This window comes from Notothenia rossii (genome assembly GCF_949606895.1).
Source record: "Notothenia rossii genome assembly, chromosome: 1".
NCBI lineage: Eukaryota > Metazoa > Chordata > Actinopteri > Perciformes > Nototheniidae > Notothenia > Notothenia rossii.
The window spans coordinates 26,024,621-26,052,264 of NC_136912.1; the positions used below are offsets into that span (position 1 = coordinate 26,024,621).

Here is a 27,644-nt window from a genome sequence, read left to right on the forward strand (position 1 = left end):
CAGAATGATTTTCTATTATATTATAATGTTATAATATTAAGGGCTGCAACTGAAAGATTCCCTACGCAATTTTCTAGAACCCAAGGCAATGACTTTAAGGAGACTTTTTTTGTTTGACCAAAGGTCTAAATCTTAAAGCTATTACGTTTATTATAGCCATAGACAAGATAGGCAAGGCATTCAGCATGCATCCCTACCACCTTTATGACACAATGTGTTTCAACGGAGAATCTTATTAAAGATGAAGGATGGTCAACTGTGCATGTCTGTGAATTCATAATTAGTTTTGTGAATTCACAGACACACACACCAATACAGTGGCTTTTCAATAGGAACCTAACACCCACACACACATACGTACACATGCACACACTATTCAAATCAGCTCCAGTTGATAAAACCCGCCACATCAGACCTGTCTAAAAAGGGAGAGGTTGAAGGGGGTAAAACAACAGTGAAACATAATCAAGGAGAGAGAGAAAGAACAATATGACAAGCTGTCTTTCACATCGATTAAGTGAGTGATGAGATCAGAGGGGCACAAACACCCACGCTCCTGCTTTAAACCTTGCAGGTATTTGCTACAATATGAACAATTATGGTGTGAACAGCCAAGGTTGAAACATTTAATGAGACCAGAGGATTGCAGTGTTTGTGGATACAACACAACTCAGTGTCAGTCACAAGTCATTAATAATAAAGCAGCACTGTGCATCAAATGTAATAGTAAAACAACCAAACTCTGAGTTTAATCATGTGAATCACATTCAACCAGCCATATTTGGACAAAACCTGACCTCCATTCTATGGGAGATTGGACAAATTGGTTATTGTTTTTTTGGGGGGGGGGAATTTGTTACTATTTAAATGGTGAAATGAAATGAGAGTGAGATTGAGAGAGACAAAAAAAAACATTCATAGGGTTTATATATTTTCACTTCAAACTCTGAATAACATTTTTATTTCCACCTAACCAGAAGTGTCTATAGTTGAAATTGCGGAAAAGCACATGTTCTCATTCTCTCCTGATCTGTCTTTCATGTCAATACAGAAAAACACACTCTCACAGGCAGGAATGCAGGAACATTGAATATGAAATATTAGCTTTGGTGGTCCCCTTCGTTTGTGAAGCCAATATGTCGTTCCATGGCGCCAGTCTTGGGACACATTTTTCATCTGTATCTCTAGCTTTGTTATTGCTTGTTTTTTTCTGTTTTTTCCTCAAAATGGCTACAATCCTAAAAAGAGTTTGGGAAGATATGTCAACATAATGGAAATGAAAATAATTTGAATTAGTTTTAATCTTTCAGTAGGAGACCTGTATGGGTTGGTGGTCAAGCCCAAACAGGCTGACTAAGAGTTAAACAGGAGACAGTAGGGAAGATTAACCAGCAAATCTGAGGGCAGATACAAAGTGCACTGACATTTGATAACAAATACGTTTTAACATGAATTATATACAATTAAAGTTATCTTTGGTCCTCTATAGAGGATTGACTTTGGATTTAAACAAAAACAGTGAAACAGACTTCAGACTGAAAGTCAAAATGAACAAGTAAACATGTTGATGTTTACATACATAACTTCTCTTATGAAGCAACGTTTTGTTGAGAAAATATTCTTATAACAATTAAGTGTTCATCTTTTCTATAATATTCAGAAAGTTAAAATGTCCTTAATACCAGCTTAAACATAAATAACACCATTACACTATTTGATCGCTAATCTGCCCACAAGCATACCAAGAACTCTACTTATATCAATGCTTCTCCTTCAAACTGGAGCAAAACTAGCAAAGAGGTTTATATTACTTTCACAAGTTAGCTTCAATATGCTTGTACGTGTATATTATACTTGTACCGCAGCTGGTCTTTTAGCGATGATATCGAAGAAGATGCATAAAAAACAATACATGCTTGAACCAATAACAAGAACAAATAACTCCTACCACTTTTACATCAGCCCCTGTCACTTTAATTTCACTTTGGCACTGGGAGCCTACGCATTAAAGTGCATGCAATCATTGCAATCTAGTTCTATGCTTGCAAAAACACCTTACATCTTAAGCAACAAGGTACACCCTTACATTTATGGGCTCACTCTATTTCTGTCTATTTGTCTGGGCTGCTTTTAAAGCTTCAACTTGTTTTTGACCAATTCCTGAATGTGTCTGAGACAATAAATTGAGCCTTCAGGGCATTTTCCACCATTCTGCTGTGCTGCTTCTTGTCCATATTTGACTAAGGGGATTCGGTAATGGCTTCTCTCCGTGTCCCAGAACCAAATACAGTTTCCAGCAGCGGCTGGCACATAGCATGACTGGGTATACAACCGAGACGCCGTTATGGCCTTAACACAATGCTATTATCGCTGTAACACAGTGCTAATGCACTCTCTTGCTTGTTCTCTCTCTCTCTCTTTCTCTCTCTTTCTCTCTCTCTCTTTCTCTCTCTCTCTCGACTCACTCAAACACTAGACACACACACACACAAAAACACACACACACACACACACACACACACACACACACACACACACACACACACACACACACACACACACACACACACACACACACACTAAAACACTAAAACACTAAAACACTAAAACACTGAAGCTGTGTCTCTGGAAACTAATGGGTTGTGCTCCTAGAAAGACACAGATATGGCACAGACTTAAGAGGTGGTTAGGGGCTGAACGCAGATGGTATGCATGTGTACAAAATAAAGAGAGAAATACTATGCAAGCGCTGTTGTTTGTTTGTGTGTTTGCTTTGTGTACCTTCACTTTTTACAAGTGTTAATGGCTACTTGCATTTTGGTTTGTGTGTGTGGCTTACATTAATGTCTGTCCACACAACTCTGCAATCCTAAACCCACAAACAGACACACATCACTTTTTAATTGTCATTTTTCTGTTTGTGTGTGTGCAGAAGTTTGCTCATGTCCTAAGCTATTTCCCCAACCGAGTGTTTGTTTTCCATGTAAATACATGTTTCCAAGTTATGCACTTTGGCATGAAATTCACGCATGACTCCAGAAAAACATCAGGCCCAGTCATCCATCCTTTTCAAACACTGGGCTGAGGGCAGCATGGGACTCTCACTAGAGATGATAAAGCAGATATACACGCAGGCAGACAAAATAACATATTTTCTTTTACACAAATATACAGACACAAACACACAGGGGTGTCATATTAAATATGCAGTATATCCCTATGCCACAGTTTGTATTAATGTAAAAGGACTTGTGTGTGCATTTAAAGTTTAAATGGAGAACTGTCTGGTGCCATGCAGTGGGAACAGTAGTATAGCCCTTGACCTCTCTGTCTACTCTGATGACTCCACATATTCCTCTTCATCACTGCTGGTTAAAAGAGCAAGAAGAGGGTGACAGGAGAAAGTGGTGAAAAAAAATCGGAGAGAGAGTTGTTTTGGCCATCATCTCATCGCTGCTTGTACAAATCGCTTTGCATTAACCCAGCCCTGGGCAATGTACAGTATCATATGTCCTTGTAGACCGGTAACTTAGTGATGGGGATCTAATTTGCATCTTGCTGCTGCCATCTGTTTGCACTATGTATGTGCATTATGATACCAATTTAACATAAAATGTGGTTGCTTGGGAACTTGAGGAAATTTAACTGACTGTTTCATTGCTAATCTTGTTCGTTGCACTGAACATTTGGCCTTCTAACAGAATAATTTGGCTCTTGTGGCTCACTTCCCACTATAGCTATAGGGCCTGTGGTTCATTGAGTTTTTGTATCCTCCCCATGTTCACGTGGGTTCCCTCTGGGTGATCCAGATTCCAAACAGAGTCTAAATACATGCGAGTGAGGTGAATTGGAGAAAATGAATGTCCGTAGGTGTGACTCATGAGCACTTTTCTGTCCACTGATGTTACCGGTGACAGATGACAGGCACTCTGTCCTGGGTGCATTTGTGTCTTCTACTCAGTGCATGCTTGAATACACCCCAAATCCTTGTGACACTGAATAAGAAGTATACAAAACAGAATTCATGTAGAACACTTGGTTATTCTTGCTTATTTAATTAATCCATATTTTTGCGCTTTGGTATAGTTTCAGTCTCTACATGTATTCATGTTGGTGAAATCTAGACCAAAGACTCCGGATAAAATATCATGGTACTCTAAGCCAATCTTACCAGATAATGAAGAGATAAAACAGCTGCTAGTCGACCGGATTCAGTGTTAAAGACCAACTGTCACCTACTGAGGAGGAAATAGCCATGGTTTGTCTTGGATATTTGTGTGTGTGCATGGAGAAAATGAGCAGAAGCAATAATGCATCCTTGTGCAATGTGGATATTGGTTTGGGATGCATAATCACTACTACCTGCCACACTCTGTCTGATGGGAAAGAGAGAGAGACTTAAATGGAAAAGACACATAGATTGTTCCGGGCGGCAGGGATTCGCGCACAATGCCATTTGCCTTCAACTAATGCTCAATTTCCTGGAAGACATTGACAGTTTTTGTCTTGTTAAATAAGAGAGGACGATGAGAGGACTACTATGGCATTGAGCTGGAATGACAGAGAGAGAGGAGATGCATTAGGGAATGAGTGGGTGGTTGACAGAATAAGAGAGATAAAGATAAATCAAATACTATAGAATCTGTGCTAGACTGCTTAATAATCTAGTTTATTATACTGTGCAATAAGGCATCATGCTATAATCTAGTCTAGCAGTGTATTATTGTCTACTGTAGAGTATTAAAGTGCATGGTATGGCAAATGGTGTTCAAATGCATATACAAAAGGCAAGGTAATTCAGCACGAAGAAGCACAACCTTACATTGTAAGTTACAGACGTCTCTTTCCCAATTTAAATCAATGGGAAAATGCATTTTTAGCCCAAATGACTTCACAGACTGAGAAGAAAGTGTAGAACCACTGTTTGGCAACTACCAACATTTTTCTTAATGCCAGGTTGCTAAGTTACCAGCTAATGCCAGCGATAGCTACCTCACTCGGTTTGGAAGCTGTGTCTGTAACTGTGATTCGAATAGGAATGCTAATCTTGGCTTGCGAATAGTGTTAATTTCGTTGACTAAAATTATGACGAAATATGTTCCTCAACGACCTTTTTTCCATGAATAAAACGAGACGATGACGAGACGGCACCGACGGCAGTAAACAATAACTGTAACAAAATCAACATGCAAATTGTTGACGAAAAGTGACGAGACGAAAATGTAGTTTACTAAATAAAAATCTCTCTTTACTTTCGTTGACGAAAAAGGAGGAGACAAAATATTATCAAAGGTAACGTTACATCTCTGATAGTCAGTTATTCTCCCAGCAGATCAATTTCCGGTGCTGTGGCTGGGCAGCAGCAAGGGGCAAACTCTGGGGCACAGCCGGGACGCCAATAAGGAAGTGCCACAAACTGCAGTTCATCTATTGGCCGATAGGCGATGACTGCATAAAGGAGGAATTTCCATAGACCCCCATGTTAAAATGCCCAACTTTACAGCAGAAATAAACATGTTTCTATCCCTCGATGCAATAAAAATCATTCAGGATATAGTTAGATTCCACCTTAATGATTATTAATTGCTGAGTGAATTGTTTTATAAGGCGAATATTTATTTTATTTATAATATTTATTTTGCATAAATTAGGGCGTGGTCACTTTGATGGACAGGTACGTGCCTCACTGTCAGCTAACAGCAACTTGTCCACTCTGCTAGGCTACAACGTTAGCGAGTTGTACTTGACCCTTTAGCCGTGTTCGTGGTGATTGTGCCTTTTAGGGAATGTTGTTACAAATACCAGACAATTAAAATGTTGTGCTGTGTGGTTGAATGTACTAACAGAACTTCCAATAAGTGGTTGGAAGTTGTTCAAAGGGAGCAAATTTTAAAAGGGGACCCAATTATCCCAGTGGTGGCCGCCGGAGTCCGCCGGCCGGAGCTAACGAAGCCGCAGGGGGCTAGATAGCTCCCTGCGGCTCCGTTAGCTCCGGCGTCCTGGCGGCGGAGTCAGGCGTTATAACTGGAGATCAAGGAATGCATCGAAACGAGGACTTGGTTCGCCTGCAGCCCGCTGTAGTATTAGCTAAATAAATTATGTTGAACAAGGCTTATTAAGTGAGCATGAACATGTGAGCATGTTAGCCTAGCTTGGTAGCTTCAGCTAGATCGGGAGCTTGGAGCCCCGCCTTGTGCTTCAGCAGCAGGTCCCGCCTCGGCTCCGCCCCTTTGCCCTTATTTGGATCAGGCTGGAGCACGCGGGATTAGATTCTGACGTCACTGTCGAGCCGTTAGTGGCCAACTCCGCCTACTAAGGGCTTCTCTGCAACTCTGCAGAATCCTATGGGTGACGTCACGGACCCTACGTCCATTTATATATAGTCTATGGGCAGCAGTTGTGTGTCTGTGCTGCGCGCGGCGGTACATTTGAATTACACCGGGCAGCTGTGTGTCACCAATAATGTATAAAATAGGTGGAACATGTTGAAGTTAGTATGAAGTCTCCATCAGACAGAAAATAATAGGCTCAGACAGTCTGGTAAACTCCAGTGACCACGTCGTTAGCTCAAACACGAAAACCTGTGTGTTATGACATCATCGTGTTCCATGACACAGGTGTTTATATTTTGCTAACGAGGTGTCCAGAGATCAAAGGTTTCCATTGTTCTGAATGAGAGATAAACCTCTTACATGTCAACGTTTTGTGGAGGAACCATAACAGATATCTGTGAAATTTCAAAACGTGAAGCATCTCAAGGACCTTGAGTATCTGAAGTGTAATTTTTGTGTACTTTCGGGTTAATAATGTGGCCTTTTTGGCAGTTTAACTAAAGGTGTGCTGCTGCTGCTGTGAGGAAATATCAGCCTGAAATTACAATGGGCTTTAATGGCGGCATGTTGAAAGATGTTGTCACTTCATGCCCTCAAGAGGCATTTTTTTTAAATTATTCGTGCTTAATTATTTGTCATTTTTCAAGCTACGAGATGTTTTCCTACGTTTGTCATGAACATTTATGTCTCAGGAATGTAGGGTTTGGGAATTATGGCAGTTTAAAAAAAAATCGTAATCAAGATTAAAATACGATTAATTGTCCATCCCTACTAGTAACTCTAAAGGGACCAACAATTGCAGAATGAACCTTAACCTATATCAAAGAAGACTTAATTGTAGAGAATGACACCATACACACAAACAAATGATTACTGCAGTAATTAATCAAGTGAGAAATAGGTCATTTTATCATAGAGATCTGTACAATCAATAAAGACTGCCACTGTTAACACCATGTGACACTAATCTTCAGTCATCATTTCAGTTAATTTAAGTTTCATTCTCCTTGTGAATGAATAATAAAAACTTGAGGAGTAAAACAACTTGTTATCCACTGCTGTGAATGATTTAGGAGTTGTGGGGAATATGATGGCTTTTAAAGGAAGAAAAAGACCCACAGCTCCAGACGTTCGAAACCCAAATGCTCTAAGAAATGATAATTAACCTCCTCCCTGTCCTCCTTATTAAATTTCAACAAAGCATCTACTGGTAATATCCCAGAGTTCACTGGGGGGAGGGACAGAATGGTTGATGGAATACGAAAGAAGGAAGCACATCTGGTGTTAGAATACACCCACTGAGATGCTGAGAGGTTGATGGGGCTACACTGATTAGGACACACACACAAACACACGCACACACATGCAGTATCACATGTTAACTCCGGTGTCGGGAGGAAGATGGTACATCATAAATATCTTTGTGTGTATTCATATCGACTCACTGGTTTACTGTACCTGCCAGTCTTTAAACTTCACAGTGTGTGTATGATTGGATTAAAATGTGTTTGTGTGCGTGTGATTATGTTGCTCTGCCTTAATCTATATAAACCTATGTATGTATGCATACATTTGCTTGTGCGAGCAAAGGGGGAAATGTCTCCTACTGCAGTTCTGATTACAATAGCAGAGTGCAGATAATGACATTTCCTCCTGTCTCAATCATGCACTAATTAAACACTGAAAGATAACTTCAGAATTGTGTGTGTGTGTGTGTGTGTGTGTGTGTGTGTGTGTGTGTGTGTGTGTGTGTGTGTGTGTGTGCGTGCGTGTGTGTGTGTGTGTGTGTGTGTGTGTGTGTTTGTGTGTGTGTGTGGGTACTTAATGTCTCTCTTGGTCCATGCCCTTGTCTACACCTAAATATAATATACAGTGCTTGTGTGTGATGAAATATGCATTATTTCTGACCCAGTTTATAACCTTGAAAAGGATCCAGACTGTATAAGTTACTGTGTATCTTTTACCTTGCATTTAAATAATGCACATTACATTGTATTTCCCATCTCGCTCCAGCAAACATTTGTGTATTACCATATAGTACAAGTGGGTTCAGTGAACTGAAGCTTATGTTCCTTGTTGATATAAATATTTTACATAATTCTGCACGAAAGACAATAAATCATCCATGATCACATGCTGTTTACATGTTCCTGTGCGTCATGCTTATTTGTTACAGTCATATTTTAGCGAGTCAACTACAAAAGGAATTTTACCACACTGTCCCAATTCTTTAACTTTTGATTGCAGCTGGGAAACACTCCCGGGTAGCCATTGGTGGCTAGAGATGCTGTAATGAAAAGCTGGAGGGGATCCCAAAAAGTCTAGATGAAGCACTTGCCACGTTACACTGCATAGGCGTGAAATAATAGCTTCCTGTAATTGCCCCAGATACTTTATGGGGGTGCGGTATGGGTTCTGAGTGCTTTAGTGACACAGCTGGAGCATTGACTCCATTGCTGGGCTTCACTCAGTTTGTTTTGGATAATTTTTTTGTTTGTGTAAGGTCATACGAAATTTGTATTCTTTGAAGATTCCTGAAGTTAAAGTAGGTGATGCAGGGATGTCAACTGAGTGCACTTTCAAAAAATGCCTGATGCTGACTTGCTTTCAATCACATTCCTAGTAGACCTTGAGTAAAGTGATCTGTTTATTTTGTTCTCAAATGGATAGTGTCACTCTCCATCCTCTCAACATGCACTCACACATCTTCCAGCTTGTCTTTGTTGCCCCCACAAAAGTTATTTACCGTATGTTGATAAAATTGCAAGCGTGTTCACAATTTGCAATTTAAAAAGTAAGTCATGATACAGGAAAGCAACTTTAGTTACATAAGTTGTATCAATGCTTCTTCCATCCTACAGAACAACGGGTTGCCAGATAATAAGCTGGAGTTGCAGTTTGCGTGGGAGTGTTATGCGTAATGTTTGATGGTTCCTGGTTCCATTTTGATCTTAAACACACACAAATGGCCCCAGATTCCATAACAAATTTGCTAAAAAGGCAGTGTAAGATGAAGGGCACAATTAAAGTGATTTATTAATGATGCTTAAGAAATGAGATGCAGACAAAAATGATAGTGTTCATCGTTTAATTCCTGAAGGGTACCGTTTTATTCCTGCGTTCTCTTTAATGTTTAGCTCCTGCTACTTAACTGTAATGGGTAAGTTGCTCTGCCTCTGACTGCCTGTCTGTGTCTCTATGGCTTTTCTCTGTTTCACCTGTGTTGTCTTATGTGTCTTTCTCTGACTCTAATGGTACATAAATTATATTAGCACTTGGTGCTTTATTCTCCTGTAGTTAACAGATAAAAAGAGACACAGTGTATCCTTTCAAATCCTCTAATGTCTCTCCACATCAATATTTTTCAAACACTTTGTTTTAGTAAACCCATTGGGGTCCAGATAACAAACTCTGGCTTTGACAAAGTTCATCCAATCCCATTTCTCTCACTATATTCACGCACTTAACCTCCAGACCCATTAGTTCACCTACAGTAGGCCTATGTGTCTTTATTTGTAGTAATTTAGTTGTCTAGAAATTCAATATTACAAAAGGAATACATTAAAGGTGGGGAGGTATACTTTTGGAGAAACCAGCTCGAGTGTGCTAGAATTTGAAAATACACAGCTGGAAAAATTCTGCCACTTCCTTACAGAGCGCCTCCTCCAACACACACAAATGCGCACATGACCAATGAGGGAACAAGATAAGTTTGTGCCAGCCTGTCCTCCTACAAAAAACGACCATATAGGTTGATTATTCAGCAGCTCATTACGACCCAGTCACGTTTTAAAGTGTATTACCTCTAGTGGTCGTGTAAGAAACAACATGTTCCCATTGATTGCAAATGCTCCGGAGATTCTTTTAATCACAAATAACCCTCTCTGGAAAATCCTAAATCGTGCAATCGTTTGGCCATTAAAATGATTTTTGATTAGATTTCTAGCGAGAAGTGTATATTGTACTTTTAGAATCCACGTCCAGCTGATATGTAGGATCTATACTATGATAGATATTCCGAAGATGATTTGAGGTCTCGCCAGGAGAACGTGTATATGCGGCAGCTTCCATGTAAAGTTGGTGTCAACCAGCGCCATATAGACTGAGAGTTACGTCATCTCCGTTCACTCCAATGGACCACTTTTTTACAGCAATGGCGGATCATGGAGCCTCTCAATCGTTCCCCGGAAGTTAGCGCCAAGGCTAGCAGAGCTGTAGAGTTGCAGCATAATAGACCGTTCGTGACGGACTTTTAAAGGTAAGAAGAAGTTTAACGATTTATATTGCGGATATTATCCGTAAAATCTTAAAATATTTATCTGTTGATACCCCCAACTTGTTTTTCTTATTCAAAAGAAGACCTTAACTTAAAGAATTCTTTAATGTTTAAATAAAGCTTTATTAGTTTGTCTGTTTTGCACATCCTCCTATTAATATCTTTGGATGTCCTGCACTAAACTGTTTTATTGTGGAGATCACTACAGTATCTTCTTGATATTTTATATTTTATATTTCTATCATTGACCTTCTACTTTCCCCCTATTTTGTATGTAGGCTACTCTTAATATTTAAATGTGTTAATCAAATATAACATTCAACAACAAAATGCAATAACGTGGTTTAACCACTAGGCGGTGCGGGTTAAAAAAACAGTGGTCTAGTTAATAAAACATAATTATATCAGCTATTGAAATTGTGATGTGTCTCCCATCACCCAAAACCCCTGACTATTTTCTCAACTCAGTTACATTCTTTAATTCAAAGAAAATCAGTAATATCTTTAGAAACGACATGTCCCTTTATATCACCGTTATGGTGTAAATATAGCCTATCGACCAATTGGATCAAATATAAAAGTAAGCCGAATTAGTGTTAATACTGCAGGGAAATATATTGTGTGAAAATAAATGGAAGATGTTGTATAATTGCTGATATACTTATGATCCACGTCACGTGTTCAGTTTCGGCAGCATTTCTTCCAGTTTGTCCAGGAGTCTTCTAATCAGGGCTCTATAAATAAAGAACTACGGCAGATCTGTAATATGTAATGCAGCCGAACCGTGTATTACAATGCCGTTATGTGATGACTTCTACAGAGAAAAGCAAGAACACTCGGAATAAAGTATTATTTAAAAAAAAAAAAAGTTTCCCGATTTCATATCACATAAACACCATATCCCGACGTGCATTGCGGCTAAAACATCCAGGATTATGGGTAGTTCAATGTTTTAGTCTATCAAAACCTCTGAAAAAAGAAATTTTTCTCTCAGAATCGAAAGGGAAAAACCTATGGGAAAAACACAAAAGCATTGTACACAATTTAAACCAAATAATGTTGTGTAATTAACAAGGATAAACTGAGGTTTTTTAGTGGATGAGTACTGCAGATATCACTGTTAAATCATTTGATCATTGGTTTTATTATGACAACTTCGAGACCGGAAATACTGTTTTCACCCCGTGAGGGTTGACGCTAACTTTACATGGAAGCTGCCACATATACACGTTCTCCTGGCGAAACCTCAAATCATCTTCATAATATCTATCAAACTATAGATCCTACACATCCACTGGACGTGGATTCTAAAAGTACAATATACACTTCTCGCTAGAAATCTAATCAAAAAGCATTTTAATAGCCAAAAGATCCTACGATTTAGGATTTTACAGAGCGGATTATTTGTGAATAAACGACCCTCTGTAACATTTGCAATCAACGGGAGCACTAGAGGTCGAAAACTTTAAAACGTGATTATAGGTCGAAATAAGCGTTTGAACAAACGACCTATTTGGTCGTAATATGGGCTTGAACAATCGACCTATTTGGTCGTATGAGTTGGAGGACTTGTTGGTTTGTGCACAGATGGAAGGCTGACAGGCAGGTAGACATCCAGTTATTTTAGCCGGGCCGAATAAAATGATTGGTCGTGCTTTTTACAGCGCCACGGCTTCCACAGGTGACATTTTGTTTATGTATTTATTGTCAAAGCATTTAATATATTCATTGCTTTCGGGGTGTTAAGAGCATTCCATGGAATATAATAAAAAGTGTTTGAAATTAATGACATACCCCACCTTTAAGCATTGAGCAAAAATACTGTAAACAATGGCTTTGCATTATTTATGTTCCCCAGGTGATCAGACTATACAAGGTTTTGTATGTGGATTGTTAAAGAAGCTAATCTAAATCATGTAACATCCATCTCCTGTAAAGACAAAATGCTGAAATCTATTTTTCATGAAGAATGACGAGGATGGGCAGCTGCTGACTTTCTTTATTCAACAAGTTCTCTGTAAAATATGTCAACACGGTACCTTCGTGATATGACAGCACGGCTGTGATAAAATATTGAACTGTTCATCTGGGTGGTTTTCTGAATGCGACATATAGTCATGTAGAAAGACAGATCTGCACAAACTCAAATCTGTGATGAGGGATTTCTGTGGATGCAGAGACAGTGATGCAGAGTGACGGCTAACATGCTGAAAGGTCTTACCCCATTACAAAGTAATGATCTAAATTACACAAGCTCCTAAAGTTTGAAATAGCCAATTCTCCTGCATGAGCTACTATATATATATATATGACTTATTAACGTAAAACTGACGGCTAGTTCCCTGTGTATTAGGGTTGCTCGATTATGGCAAAAATCATAATCACGATTATTTTTGGTCAATATTGATATCACGATTATTTAATACGATTAGTCATTCATTCAAACCTTTATTTAACCAGGTGGTTCCATTGAGATCATCGATCTCTTTTTCAAAGAAGACCTGTCTCATTGACTCTGAAAACATACATTTATTGAAATTTTAAAAATAAAATAATAATAATTTGATCAGTATGTTTTTAACAGTTGATTACCCTGAACTTTAAGTATAATTCAACTGAAAAACCAATTAAAAAAATTATATATATATATACATTTATATCTACATTTAAATAAATAATAACAAAATAATAAATACCAATAAAGAAGATCAACAAGTATTTCGGAGCGCATTCCCACAACCTACTAAACATATATAAATATGATAACTAATGTCACTCACAACCTGTAATGTTTAATTATACTGCTACACGCAGTACTCTTATTGAGGTAACTCTTTATCCGGAAACCGGAAGTAGCTAAGAGGCTCCGGCTTGACGTTAGTGACATTTGACTGTACGCTAGAGACCAGAGAATAAAGACACGGCAACTAAAGCTTCCCTTTTAACGTGTTTATATGGATTTATTAAACAGACCTGCAAGTCACAACCATAGACTGTATATATAAAGGTCACAATACAACCTTGCCGAGAGGGGTTTTAGGGAGGGATGAAAGCGCACGCGCGGGCTGGATGTATAACCAAGACAAATTGAGAGCATCATTGTGAAAGCGAATGCAGCAAAAATAATCGTTTTATTTTGATTACGTTGTTTTCGTAATCGTTGGAAGCCAAAATCGTAAACGAGATTAAAATACGATTAATTGCAAAGCCCTACCATACGGAAGAGGATTAGGGCCAGATGATTTTTTTTTTTGGGAGGATTCTCAGAATTCTGACTTTTTATCGGAATTCTGACTTTAAAGTCAGAATTTTTAGATTAAAGTCAGAATTCTGAGAAAAAAGTCAGAATACTGAGATTAAAGTCAGAATACTGAGATTAAAGTCAGAACAAAAAAAAAACATTTTTTTCAAATCTTCCCAAAAAAATAAATAATGTGGCCCCAATCCTCTTCCGTACTAATGTGTATTGCCACAACCTGAATAAAAACCCACAAAGCACTGAATCTCCAGTTTTGTTTTTTAATTGTATTTGATGTCAGACAAGCTGAATCAAACACGGACAACACAGTATGGTAGATCTTTATACTATTTAATGTATGGTACGGCTGTAGAAATCAGAGCATACATTATTTACACACTTGAGGCTCAAAGTGAATATTGGATGACTATTGGACAGTAGATTAGTTTGGAATATGCTGCGGTGTTGTCCAATGTGAATCTTTGATGGGACAACATACACTGCATTGTTCAACTGATACGGCAGGGTGTTGGTGTCCTTTTAAATGCTTGTATATCATTATATTGTCTTTACTTTCTGAAGCATTGATATGCTATGATGTAGTAATATCCTCGCTGTGTAAATACATTATTTAAAAATGTGTTTATAGAGATCATCCCAAGAGCTTAGCTTTGGTCATTGTTAAAAAGCATAAACAGTATAATGAGGCTTCTTCTTTAAAGAAGTATTGTGAGATCTGTGTTTAAAAAGCTTTTAAGACAGTTTTTATTAAGACAGTTTTTCTAACAGAGAGTGGGATAACTCTTAACAGTTGTCAATTCATTATCCTCTCTGGTTTCTTATTGCAATACTTAATATACACTGTTGTTAAGAATAGTTAAAGCTGGTGGTGTTCAGGGTGGGATTATAACTGAAAAAGATGCTGGGAACATAATCTGATGTTAGTTCAAAAACAAAAACATAAAAAAAGAAGGCAGACATGCTCAGCATCGTTTGCCCCGCCGCACAGTGGGATGGCAATGTCCAAAAGCAGATGACTTTGTTATCAAGCTGTTGACATGATGTGTTTCAGTGTGACTGTCAGTGAACTGTAGACCTGTGTTTGGCTGAAAATGAGTAACAGCCGGAGACAGACGCAGCAGTCGGTGTCAGTGGATGCAGCGAGGATGGTACTTACAGTAATGACTGAACCGCATGCATTATTTACAGGTGGTGGACAAAATAAAAGCAGCAGCTTAAACTCTCAGCCAATCTTATTGTGCTTTAACTGACAAGTATTCAGCATAACATTATTTTCCAAGGCTGCATATTCTAGTGTTGATTGCCTTATATTTCAAGCTGTGCGTAGTTTTGTTTATTGTTCTGCAATACATGTTTTTGTGGACATAAATGGACTTTGATTTCCGAATAAAACCCGAAATAACTGGACAAGAAGTAGAATCTGCTTACCTTAGGGCCTGATACCTCATTCTTACTGGTGCATTCATGTAAACAAAGTTAGTTTGGAAATTAATATTATCAAGGCATTAGAATAACAGTTGTGTGAAATTGTTACTGGCTAAAGAAGCAATAAATACAAACATCCCTCCAACCAGCTGGAATAATTTGATCCTTTCTTGGATACAATGAAAGGATGGAAGGATGGATTTAAAACTGGTTACTAATCATGCTTAGCCTGGGGCTATAATGGGGGAATTGGAAACACGCACACACACGCACGCACGCACACACACACACACACACTTGTACACACTCACAAGCATGCATAATCTCACACACAGAAACAGCCAATATATATGCTAACCAGCTAACACGACTCTTCCTACCTTAAACTATCAAGGAAAGGATTAGTACAAGTGTTGTTAAGTCACTGTGTACGCTTATGTGTGTATGTGTCTCCTACTTCAATTATAGATGACTGCCAAAGAAGGCTTGGAGCACAAAGACGGATCAATGAACACACATTTTTACACACCTGTAAACGCATGTCTATTACAAGTTTAACACAGCAGTGAAAGCAGGCGAAGCAGTTCACCCATTCCCTACGTTTTCAATTTGCCAATTAAAAGCTGGATGTGTGCATATATATGAAAAGGTGCCTTCACTTACATAGAAGTCAAACCACATTCAGTCTGCTGCAACAGGGGCAAGAGAGCGCTTTAAACAACATGATTCACTTAATCTGCAGACCTGAATTGAGGCCCGGACCTGGCCCTTTGAACCAAAAACATCTAATTTAATAAAGGTGTAAATTGTGTGATGCTTGGTTCAGTATTCCTTTATGAATACCACCAGCAATTGAATTGCAGAGAGCAAATTAACGTGCTGGAATTTAAACAATCTTTTTTTGCATTTTTGCAGACTTGTAAATCTCCCTGAAATGTGAATTGTTTATCATGTTCCAGAAGTTTGTGTGCGTGTGTGTGTGTGTGTGTGTGTGTGTGTGTGTGTGTGTGTGTGTGTGTGTGTGTGTGTGTGTGTGTGTGTGTGTGTGTGTGTGTGTGTGTGTGTGTGTGTGTGTGTGTGTGTGTGTGTGTGTGTGTGTGGATGGGTGTGGATGGGTGTGGGTGTGGGTGTGGGTGTGTGTGTGTGTGTGTGTGTGTGTGTGTGTGTGTGTGTGTGTGTGTGTGTGTGTGTGTGTGTGTGTGTGTGTGTGTGTGTTATAAAGCAGTCTGTGTTTGGTGCTGGCTGTTAGAGGGCATAGGTTGACAGAATAATGGGGACATAATGAAGACAATAAGAAATCGTTATAAGATAATTATTTACTGAGATGAGTACTGAGAACAGACACTTTAGAAGCTGCTCCAACAAAGCGAATAAGAAAATGACTCTCTTCACTTCAAACCATTTTGTTAAAGTGTGTATGTGTTTTTATGTGTGTTAAAGAGGAAGGTTAATGTATCAATGTGTGCAATATGTAATATACTTTTGGACATGAACAATGTTAACTAAAAAACATGCACATGCAGAAATGAGGTTGTTTCCATACATATTGATTCTCTGGCTCATAGTGAGTGCTGTGGAGCATTATACCAGAAGACACACTGATGCATCTCGGTTTTCTTTCTTTATGACAAAACCAAACCACCATGTCACCATGATACCATTGTGTGTATTGCAAAGCTGCTGACTTTTTTACATTTTATGGATATAACTCCATCTTTTTTTGCAAAGAAAAAAGAAAGAAAAATCTAGCATTAGATTTAAAACATTCTTCATATACTTTTCAGAAGTTGAGTGGCTATATGCATAAAAAAACAAAACAATTAATGGCTTTTACTCAGGATCTAATGTCACAGGAAGGAAAATGATTTGATTTTGTAATGATATAATCAGCTTAAAATGCATCCTCTTGATTATGTTCACATAATATTCATCTCAGAAGACTGATCATACTACTTTCCTGATTCTCAGCAGTAATAACAAGACTCAGAGAAAGCAAAGAAACCATGTGTTCTCATTCATAACACTCCGTTCGATGTCTCACTATGGGATGCGCCTCATCGCGGAGCAAACAGAAGCATTAATCTCATTACGCCAATCCTGATTGGCTGGTGATCTTGACGTCAGCGTCAGGGAATCCACCCCCTATAAGTAGCTTGCGCTACGCCGCATGCGTCATTCAAACACCTCTTCTCGCTTCGGAGCACATCTCGAGAAAGATCAGTAGCTAGCTAGCTTAACGGTCCACAGACTGATTTACGAAGCTAACCTTCGGTCGACGGGCGCTCGCCGGCTACTTCTATATATACTTCTGCAAGAAGACTGTTAATACCAACACACCAGTTAGTATTGCAAATCGACCTCGCCGTTTTCTCCTCGGGAATAAAGGTAAGGTTTTGATTTTTTCAAGCTAGCAACACACGTGTTGCTAGCTTGTCTTCCCTCACTACCGACACCACGGTAGCGAGGACGTTTTTTCTTTTTCTCTCTCACACCAGAGGAGGGGAAGATAAAAAGGGTATTAACACACCAGTTAATATTCTTTGAGAATAAAATTCTACACCGTCGTTTTTTCTCCGGATTAACGACAGTTGGGGAAGTATTTTTTCTCAGCAACGTACCTGTTACGAGCGGGTCCTCTCCACGCCGTCACCACGGCGACCGAGATGGACGCTTCTCTCCCTCACACCAGAGGAGTCAGGGACTCGGAGGCTCGGCTCTGTGGCTGCGGGTTGAAGATATCAGGCACAGACTCACACCAGGTCTGCTCGTCCTGTCTCGGGCTGGAACACGCCCAGGAGGCTATCGACAACCCCGGCTCGTGCGGACATTGTGCCCGCTTCACCATCAAGAGCCTCCGCCGACGGCTAGCACGCCAAGCTAGCTTGTCGGGTCAGGACTCCCTCATGTCCTCTGATTTACCGGACGGAAATCAGGACACGGGGGCGTCCACCACAGAGATGGAGCCCCGCACTGTGTCGGTCTGGGGCTCATCAGTAGTGGCAGCTGCAGAACCGGAGTCCCGCGCCGTGTCAGGCTGGGACTCGGTGGCAGCGAGGGACGTGCGAGCGGAGCCCCGCGCTGTGTCAAGCTGGGGCTCCCAACTGGACCTCACCATGGTCTCGCCCGCGGATGATGTCCCGGAGTTGGACTACATGGAGGACGAAGAGGATGAAACCTCTGGATTCCTCCTGTCCGACTCTGATGAGCAAGACGATGATGTCTTCGTGTCATCAGCTCAGGCTGCAAAGCCGGGAGCGATGGCTGCTCTCCCGGGCGATAGCACACCAGCTTTGCCCTGTCTGAGTATAGACCTGCAGGCCGTGTGTCAGCGTGCCGCAGCCAGCCTAGACATCCCATGGCCCGAAATGGCCAAGGAGACCTACAGGTCCCGTTACGAGGGGAACAATTTGCCCCAAGCAACGAGGACAAAGAGGCAACTCCTGCCGGTCTTCCCGGAGATGTTGGATGAGGTGTCGATCTCGTGGAGAGACCGGCCCTTCAGCAACAAGGCCCCAATCCAGGGTGCCTCCTCCCCTAGACTGCGACGGTATGGAGAGGCTCGGCCTGCTCCGCATACCGCCGATGGAACCGCTGGTGGCAGCTCACCTCCTCCCGAGGATGGCGACTACACCGAGCAGGAACCCCACGCTGCCGGCAAAGGCGGACCGGTTCCAGTCAACCATGACTGAACGGTCCTACAGAGCCGCAGCATTGTCTGCCAGGGCTTTGAACATTTCCTCGCTGCTAACCGCTTACCAAGCGGAGCTCTGCGAGGATCTATCGAGTAATCCTGGACCGGCAGTACTGGACGAGATAGCCGCGATCACGGACATCTGTCTCCGCGTTCAACGCTGCGCCGTCCAGGCCACGGGAAAGGCAATGGGAATTATGGTGGTGCAGGAAAGAGCTAGATGGCTCAACCTCACCAACCTCCCAAGACCGGGAAAGAGAGGATGTGCTGGACATGCCCATCGTTCCCGAGGGGATTTTCGGATCTGCGCTCGCTTCTATGCAGAAGAGATGCGAGTCCAAGAAGAAGGAAGACGAGGCCCTCCACCTCTGTCTTCCTCGATGGGTCCAGCCGCTGCCTTCACAGCGGCAGTCCCTCGCCCAAGCTACCTCAGCTGCTCGGTTTAAAGTACCGAAACAGCAGAGGTCACGGCCCGCCCCGAGTCCCCAGCCCAGGCAGGAGACGAGGGCGAATTGGCCCAGAAAGTCTCCGGTTCCGGCTGCAGCCCAGGCGCAGCCAACCCGGAATTTCGGCCAGCAGGCGAGGAAGAAGAAGCTGGCGGCCTGACAGCCTCCTTTTCTTCCCTCGGTGACGGAGCTGGAAGGTTCCCCAGCTCCAGATGTGTTCCCGCTGCCTCGAGAGATGCCTCAAAGCCATCCTCAAGTGCACCAAAACACATGTCACAATATTGCTCTGTTTTCTCGGATAAAGCATTTTCCGCTGACGCATCCAGGCCTCAGGCTGAGGGCGCAGCTCAGAAAAATGAAAGAGAAAACAATAAAACCAATAAACAGCCCGCCATTTGTTCCCCTTTTGAGAGCAGCTACGGCCTCTCTCAAAAGGCGGATGATGAACGGGTCTGTGAAGGCACCGCCGCCACGCGCATGCGCAGTAACGACTGGGGCTGTGAGGCTACCACCGTCACGTGCAGGCGCAGTGCCGGCTGGGGTTGTGAAGGCACCTCCGTCACGCGCATGCGCAGTGTCGGTGGGGACTGTCAAATCGGGGTACCACCGTGTTCAGACACTAGAGGGCCCCATAACACAACAAATAGAGACTCAGAGGGCAAAAGACGTGACATCTCCGCTGGCTCTAAGGAGCGAACAGTGGAAGATGCTCACAACGTCTGCTTGGGTGTTCAAGACAGTTACACGGGGTTACAGACTCCAATTCGCTGTCACCCCCCCTTGCTTCTCGGGCGTTCTGTATTCACAGGCCCGAGGGGAGTCAGCCCACATTATAGAAAGAGAGATTCTCTCACTTCTAGAAAAGGAGGCTATATCTATAATACCCGCCGAGCAGAGTCAGAGCGGCTTTTATTCCAAGTATTTCCTCGTTCCCAAACGGGGAGGGAACGGAATTCGGCCAATACTAGATTTGAGGGCTCTGAACAATATCTAAGAAGATACAAATTCAGAATGCTCACTCACACATCTCTGCTGCGTCTCGTGCGACAAAACGACTGGTTTACATCAGTCAACCTGAAAGATGCGTATTTCCACATCCCAGTATATTACCCACACAGGAAATATCTGAGGTTCGCATTTCAGGGGATCTGTTACGAATACAGAGTACTTCCCTTCGGTCTGTCTCTCAGTCCAAGAGTGTTTGTACGATGTACGGAAGCCGCGATAGCCCGTTAAGACAACAGAGTATTCGCCTGGCAACCTACCTAGACGACTGGCTGCTTCTCGCACAGTCGGAACAGGAGACTATTACGCAGACAAATGTCCTCGTAAAGCACCTGCTCAACCTGGGTTTCATAATAAACACAGAAAAGAGCATGTTGTGCCCGGCACAGACTGTACTCTTCCTGGGTTTACACCTGAACTCGGTGCCCAGCCCGCCTGTCAGCGGAAAGAGTGAAAGCTTTCAGAGCTTGCCTCGCTCATTTCCAGCTGCGCAAACATGTTCTTTTCAGATCATGCCTGCGGTTACTGGGGCTCATGGCGTCAGCCATCCTGGTTGTACGGCTGGGACGGTTACACATGAGGGAGTTTCAGCGCTGGGTAGCCGCTCTAAAACTAAACCCCGCGCGTCATGGAGCACGGAGAGTGATGGTTACTGTGAAATGCGTAATGGCACTGTGCCACTGGCTGCACCCGACTTTTCTGGTACGGGGCGTGCCTATGGGTGCTGTCCTTTCACGGAAGGTGGTCACCACAGACGCATGTCTGACAGGCTGGGGAGGTATTTACGAAGGTCGTCCGGTGAGGGGTCTCTGGAGCAGAGACCTCCAGCGGTCGCACATAAATTACCTGGAGCTTTTAGCGGTGTTCCTCACCCTAAAACGCTTTCTGCCTTTTCTCAGAGGACACCATGTCCTTGTGAGGACGGACAATACGACCACAATATCGTATATAAACCGACAAGGGGGTTTGCGCTCTCTCCAGTTACACATGCTGGCACGCAAACTGATCTTGTGGAGCTGCGGCCGTCTCCTCTCTCTGAGAGCGACGCACGTACCGGGTGTGATGAACCTCGGTGCAGACCTGCTGTCCAGAGGTGTACCACTATATGCAGACTGGACTCTACATCCAATGATTGTGAGCCAGCTGTGGGTGCGTTACGGCCGAGCCGCGGTAGATCTGTTCGCATCAAAAGAAAATGCTCACTGTCAGCTTTTCTTTTCAATGCGCGATCAAAACGCACCATTAGGCGTGGACGCGCTCGCGCACATTTGGCCTCCGGTCCTCCTGCTTCCTCCACTAGGTCTCTTTATGACTGTAAGTGGAGGGTGTTTGAGGACTGGTGCCTTCAAAAAGGGCACACCTCTTTTCAATGCCCTGTGGGAGTGATTTTATCATTTCTACAGGACCTAATTGATCAACACAGAGCTTTCTCCACGATCGAAGTCTACCTGGCTGCTATTGCTGCATGCCATGTGGGTTTTGAGGGTAAGACGGCTGGCCAGCATCCTCTGGTCTGCCGTTTTATGAAGGGAGCTTGCAGGCTCCTTCCTGTTTCCAGGTCACTGGTGCCCTTATGGGACTTGACAGTGGTTTTAGATGGGCTCACTCGAGCCCCATTTGAACCCCTGGAAGAAGCTGACATGAAGCACCTGTCACTCAAGACAGTGCTGTTACTGACCCTGGCATCCGCCAAGCGAGTCAGTGACATTCATGCGCTATCTGTACATCCTTCATGCACTCAGTTCGCCCGAGGGTTAACGAGAGTGTTGCTGAAGCCCAACCCTGCCTTTATACCTAAGGTGGTTGGTTCATGTACCCCCTTTGACGTTGAGGTATTTCCTCCGCCGCTGTGTCCCTCCGGGGAACAGCAGCCGAATTTGCTATGTCCAGTCCGTGCTTTACGCACTTATATGGACAGATCAAAAGAGTTTCGTCATAATGACCAACTCTTTGTGTCCTGGGCTAACCCTCAGAAGGGCAAGCCTGTTACTAAGCAACGGCTCTCTCACTGGATTGTGGAGGCAATTGCTTTGGCTTACACGAGTCAGGGTCTGCAGGCACCTTCGGGTTTGCGTGCTCATTCGACTCGTGGTCTGGCTACATCCTGGGCTTTGTTCAAGGGTGTTTCCATCCAAGACATTTGTGCAGCAGCGAGCTGGTCCTCGCCGCTCACTTTTGTCCGCTTTTACAGATTAGACGTCTTTGCTCCCAGTGTGGCCCATGCAGTGCTGGGCCCCCTGCTGAGTTAGAGCTCTAACTGTTAAGTTCTGGTTGGTCTTGGTGACTTTTGAGATAAGCTCGTCTGGCAATTCGGGAGCTACAATATCCCATAGTGAGACATCGAACGGAGTGTTATGAATGAGAACTATAGGTTACTTACGTAACCCCAGTTCTCAGAGTAACATCAAGTGAGATGTCTCACCAGACGGCCCTCCTTGCTATGGTGAAGCGAGAAGAGGTGCTTATTTTGAATGACGCATGCGGCGTAGCGCAAGCTACTTATAGGGGGTGGATTCCCTGACGCTGACGTCAAGATCACCAGCCAATCAGGATTGGCGTAATGAGATTAATGCTTCTGTTTGCTCCGCGATGAGGCGCATCCCATAGTGAGACATCTCACTTCATGTTACTCTGAGAACTGGGGTTACGTAAGTAACCTATAGTTTTTGGGCACCACTTTTACTCCACAACAACATGTTTTTTATGTTGGTCACATAATTGGATCTGAAAGGGTTAATCATGTTTTGAAAGGTGCTGCATTCACTGGAAATATAACTGTTAGGTGGTGTTGATGGTAAGCCAAGGTTTCTTAGTTCCTCCCAAGGCCGGAGGTACAATGGAACAACAGATAGCTTGTATTATTATTTTTGGAATAGCCTCCCAACTGAGATACGAGATTGTCCCACTCTCAATAGTTTTAAAGGTCAACTCAAAGAATGGTTAAGAAACAAACAGACGTGCAATCACCGCTAAATGCACTTTAATAGAGTGGCAAAGTCACGCCCATCTACCTCCGGTCCATGGGACCTTATTTCGGAAAAATTATGTATGGAAGTCAATGGAGAGAGAAAACGTATCTTTCGATCCCGTTTGAATTGTGCCACGGATTACACATATGATGTTTGTCAATCTTAAAAAATATTTTCCATGTAAAAAAAAGTCACACTTTTTCGTAAAACTGTTGAAATATAAGACGATGAAAAATGCGCGCTTACTAGAAAGACTACAAATCCCAGAGTAAGTGATGTCATAACTGATGTCCCAATTGTTTTCTTCCGCTAAATATAAGAGATAGCTAAGATAAGATAACTTTAACAAGATGCCTGTGTGCTTAGTGCCAGGTTGTTATCATACCAGCAATGGGTCTTGCTCGTTCTTTCGCTTCCCGTCTGATGAAAGGACCAGGAGTGGCTGGATCAAGTTAGCTACCTAGCTAGTAGCAAGCACGTTAGTTAGCATTAAAGCCTTAGCCTTGCCATTTTTATTAGCCTTAACATGAAGTAACATTAAGTAACCCAAAATGTTAAACAGTAAGAGTAGTAGTCACATTTCGTGAACCCTTTGAAGAGTAGCCTACTGTCACACCGGTGTGATCATTCTATAATACACCTTTTAAACCCGGGGGAGAAATGCTAACGCTACATTAGCATGGGCGATCTTTTCTACTTCATGCTATCTGCACAAATAGTTGACATTAAACTTTAAAAAGACCAGGCAGTTCAGAGAGAATCAAAGGAAGGCAGGCAGGCAGCTTTGCATGACATTCTTCTGGACGTGTTTCATTGTGGTGATAGTGAGGGTAGTCAATCCCTTGTTTAGCAAGACAGTAGTGACGGCCATCTTGGTGACGTGTGTTGTTCTGCGAGACCAGAGATGTAGTTCATTAAGCGTTTCACACAAACAAATGTGTTACTTCACAGTTTTACGACATTCTTTTTTTTTTGACTTGCAAAATGATCTTTTAAATTGACAAACATCATATGTGTAATTCGTGGCACAATTCAAACGGGATATCGAAAGATAATCTTTCTCTCTCCATTGACTTCAATACATACTTTTTCCGAAATAAGGTCCCATGCAGGTCCACCGGAAGGGGAGGGACTTTGCCACTCTCTACAGGGGTATCTCCATTTGCACTTTATGTAGCTCTTTTATCTCCTCCTGCACTTTATATGTCGTAGCTGCTACATTGTACTGCCTTGTGGTAAATGCTTGTATGCTGCTCATGCTCTTTCTGCATATCATGTATTTCTGTTTGCTCTCAAAGTGCACCAAATTGATGCATTTAACTTCAACATTTAAAAAAAAAATCTTCCCGGACCCCCCTAGAGGAGGTTTGGTCCACCACCTGCCCACACCCCCTGTTAAATTGTCTCACACACATTAAGGATGCTTCCTACGCCCATGTTTTATTCCATGCTTCAAGTCAGGCAAATTGGGTCCAAATGTTATTGCATCAATGATCTGTTAACATTAAAATCAATAAATATAATGCTGTAACTATTTTGCTCTAGGCAACTCAAGGGCTCAGGTAATGTGATTACTATATGAATAATGGTCCAAAATAACAATAAATGAATAGGATTCTTTGTTAAGTAACATATTTTTGTCGACGGCCGGCCGATACATGTCGCGCATTAAGTGGGCCTGTCTGTCAATTAATCCCCGGGCCACTTTTTCCTCCTAGTCCGCCCCTGGTTTGCTATGTATATAAATGTTATGTTCATAAAGGTTGTATGTGACGGGACTACTGATGGAAATTAGCTCAAAGCTAAAATCCGGCTCATTTACATTTCAAAGCATTATTTTGTTTAAAATGTTCATTAATGTGCATTGTCCCGGTTCAAATAAACGATTAAATGAATTTTTTTTTAATAATAAAGTGCTTCCAACCATTCATTACATCTTGAACTGTTTACCTATGTAACCTTGACATTGCTGTTTCCAGGCACACACATCGCTCAGTCATTATTCCCTCTGTATGATTTGACATTCATAGGAATAGTCAAATGTAGGCCTACACGTTTGAAAATAACAACTTAACCATTGCCAATTTCAAAAAGCCACACTCACACACCAGCTGGATGCCATTGCTCATAGAGGAAATTGTATAAACAGTCCCCATGCGTCAAATATCAGTCTTACTTCTAACGCTCACACTGTGAAGCTGTTTAATCTCTAAAATATGCCAGTCTCCATTAGCAGCCGTCTACACTGGCATCTCTCACTTCTCCGATAATTTATACAAATGTCACTCTTTGAGCTATCAGGAAGCCTATCAGTAAACTGTGCTTATAACGGGAAAGCCAATCAGTTTGTTTTGTCTACCCCTGTTTCTGTTTCAATCAGTCTTAAAGTGTAGGGCTGCGTGGGTCATGGTGCACAAGATAATTTGTCTTTCTGCAACTGAGCATCATGCTTGCCCAAATATCCCTTCCAAAACGGCAGCTGTCTTTCCTAATTAGTGGTGGAAAAATTGCATATGTACAAGTTGCTTCTTAACAAAATGTGGCTGCAGTAGCTATCACTCTCGTTATAAGGTAAAAAAACACCAGGATCTGTTTTCATTTGCAGCACTCTGTTTGCTATTTAAAACCGTTTGTTTCTTTTGGAGAAGCAATTCAGTCTGATTCCTTTGAGGATGCAGGATCGCATCAACAAACATACCCTTAGGCACGAAGAACATGCACAAGCTACTAAAACAGTCCAAAGCTTTGGGAGGCTGTGGCGCAGTGTACTAGTGTGTTGCTGTTGGGATCAGGGGAGCACAGGTTCAAACCCCGCTGCAGTCAGCATGTTGTTGTGTCCCTGGGCAAGACACTTCACCCCAAACGGCTCCTGTGGGGATTGCCCACAGTATTGAGTATGTAAGTTGCTTTGGATAAAAGCATCTAACAAGTAACATGTAATTTAATGTAATGTAAAAAGCTAGTTGGCAGAATAAATGTCATCATAGTAAAAGATTACATCGGATGATGCAATTTAAAGCAAATGCACACATTCTATGGTTTGTAACCAGTCAGACAAATCAGTAGAAGTTGTTGTGAAAGGCAGATTGCTTCTTTAGCTGTAGCCTTCCCTTTAAACAGAAGGGCAAACAGTTTTATCCTTGTTAAACTGGAACAAATCACCCCATGACCAGTCCTCATCAGTATGGATCCGCACAGTTAAACCTTCCTTCCCCGACCCTTTGGCACTGTGCTTTATCAGTCCAATTCTTTAGCTAGACTGTTGGCAGTGGTGCCTAAGATCAGGATGGGACTGCTTGTTCTCCATCAGGTTTTTCACATATTCCTATTGATCGTAATCCCTGTGACTCCAGCTGTGGAGAATTATTCCCAAATCCTTTTCTCTTTTGCCGGAAACAGTGCCAATGCAGCGAGGGGGATTGTTTGAAGTTTTTGGGGGATTTGGCTCGGGTACATAATTGGTGTTAGGGTTTTCTCAGAGGGATGATACTGTTTTAATCATTTTTGCATCTTCCCACAATATTCAGTCATGGCATAGTGCTGGGTCACACATGTCTACATAATGCATGAACGCACAGACACACACTTAGCTCACTGAATCTGTATGCAATATGTATTGTGTGTACTGGTGTTTACTGACATCAAAATGATTTTATAGGTGTGTTTAGTGAGTATGAAGTATAGCTATAACCACTGATAATGTCCATTTAGTCTGCTGATAAGATTCAAATTGTGTGGTATATCCTTGCACAGAAGGTACAATCTCGACTTTCATTGAACTAAGGAAACTTTAACACCGTGGACACCCATCGCTTAATAAGAGTAGTGGTTTACGTTATTTCTTCTAAGCATAAGATTCAGCAACTTGTTTCATGAAATGAAATGATACTTTTAAGAGATTTTGAAGTCACACTTCAGTATTATATGTGGTTTACAAACACTTTACCTGAAACTAAATACTACTGTAAATCACCCCCAAAAAACAAAAGATCCCTTTAATTAAAACCCCTTCTATCCATAAATCAGAGCTTTAACAAATCACAGTGATACAAACCCACCTGTCCACACACAGTAGTTTAAGAGGGATTAATGTTTAAGCATAATGTTCTATTGTTAATGTGAATTATAAAATGTATTTGACTTTGTTGTAACCATAGACCACACACACACACACACACACACACACACACACAGACACACACTTATATATATATATATATAAATGAAATATACATCAGACA

The 27,644-nt window shown here is 41.9% G+C and overlaps 1 protein-coding gene across 3 annotated transcripts in view; it reads left to right on the forward strand.

Moving 5' to 3' along the window:
- The window catches only part of sgcz (sarcoglycan zeta), a 422,317-nt gene that overhangs the window by 141,140 nt on the left and 253,533 nt on the right, over positions 1-27,644 (forward strand). The window contains exon 1 of one of the 3 annotated variants that reach the window (XM_079681303.1): positions 10,429-10,590. The exons of the other annotated variants lie outside the window; for them this stretch is intronic. The gene's annotated coding sequence lies outside the window, so the exon portion shown is untranslated. Of the gene's footprint in view, positions 1-10,428; positions 10,591-27,644 lie in introns of those variants that run through there. 3 annotated transcript variants of the gene reach the window in all.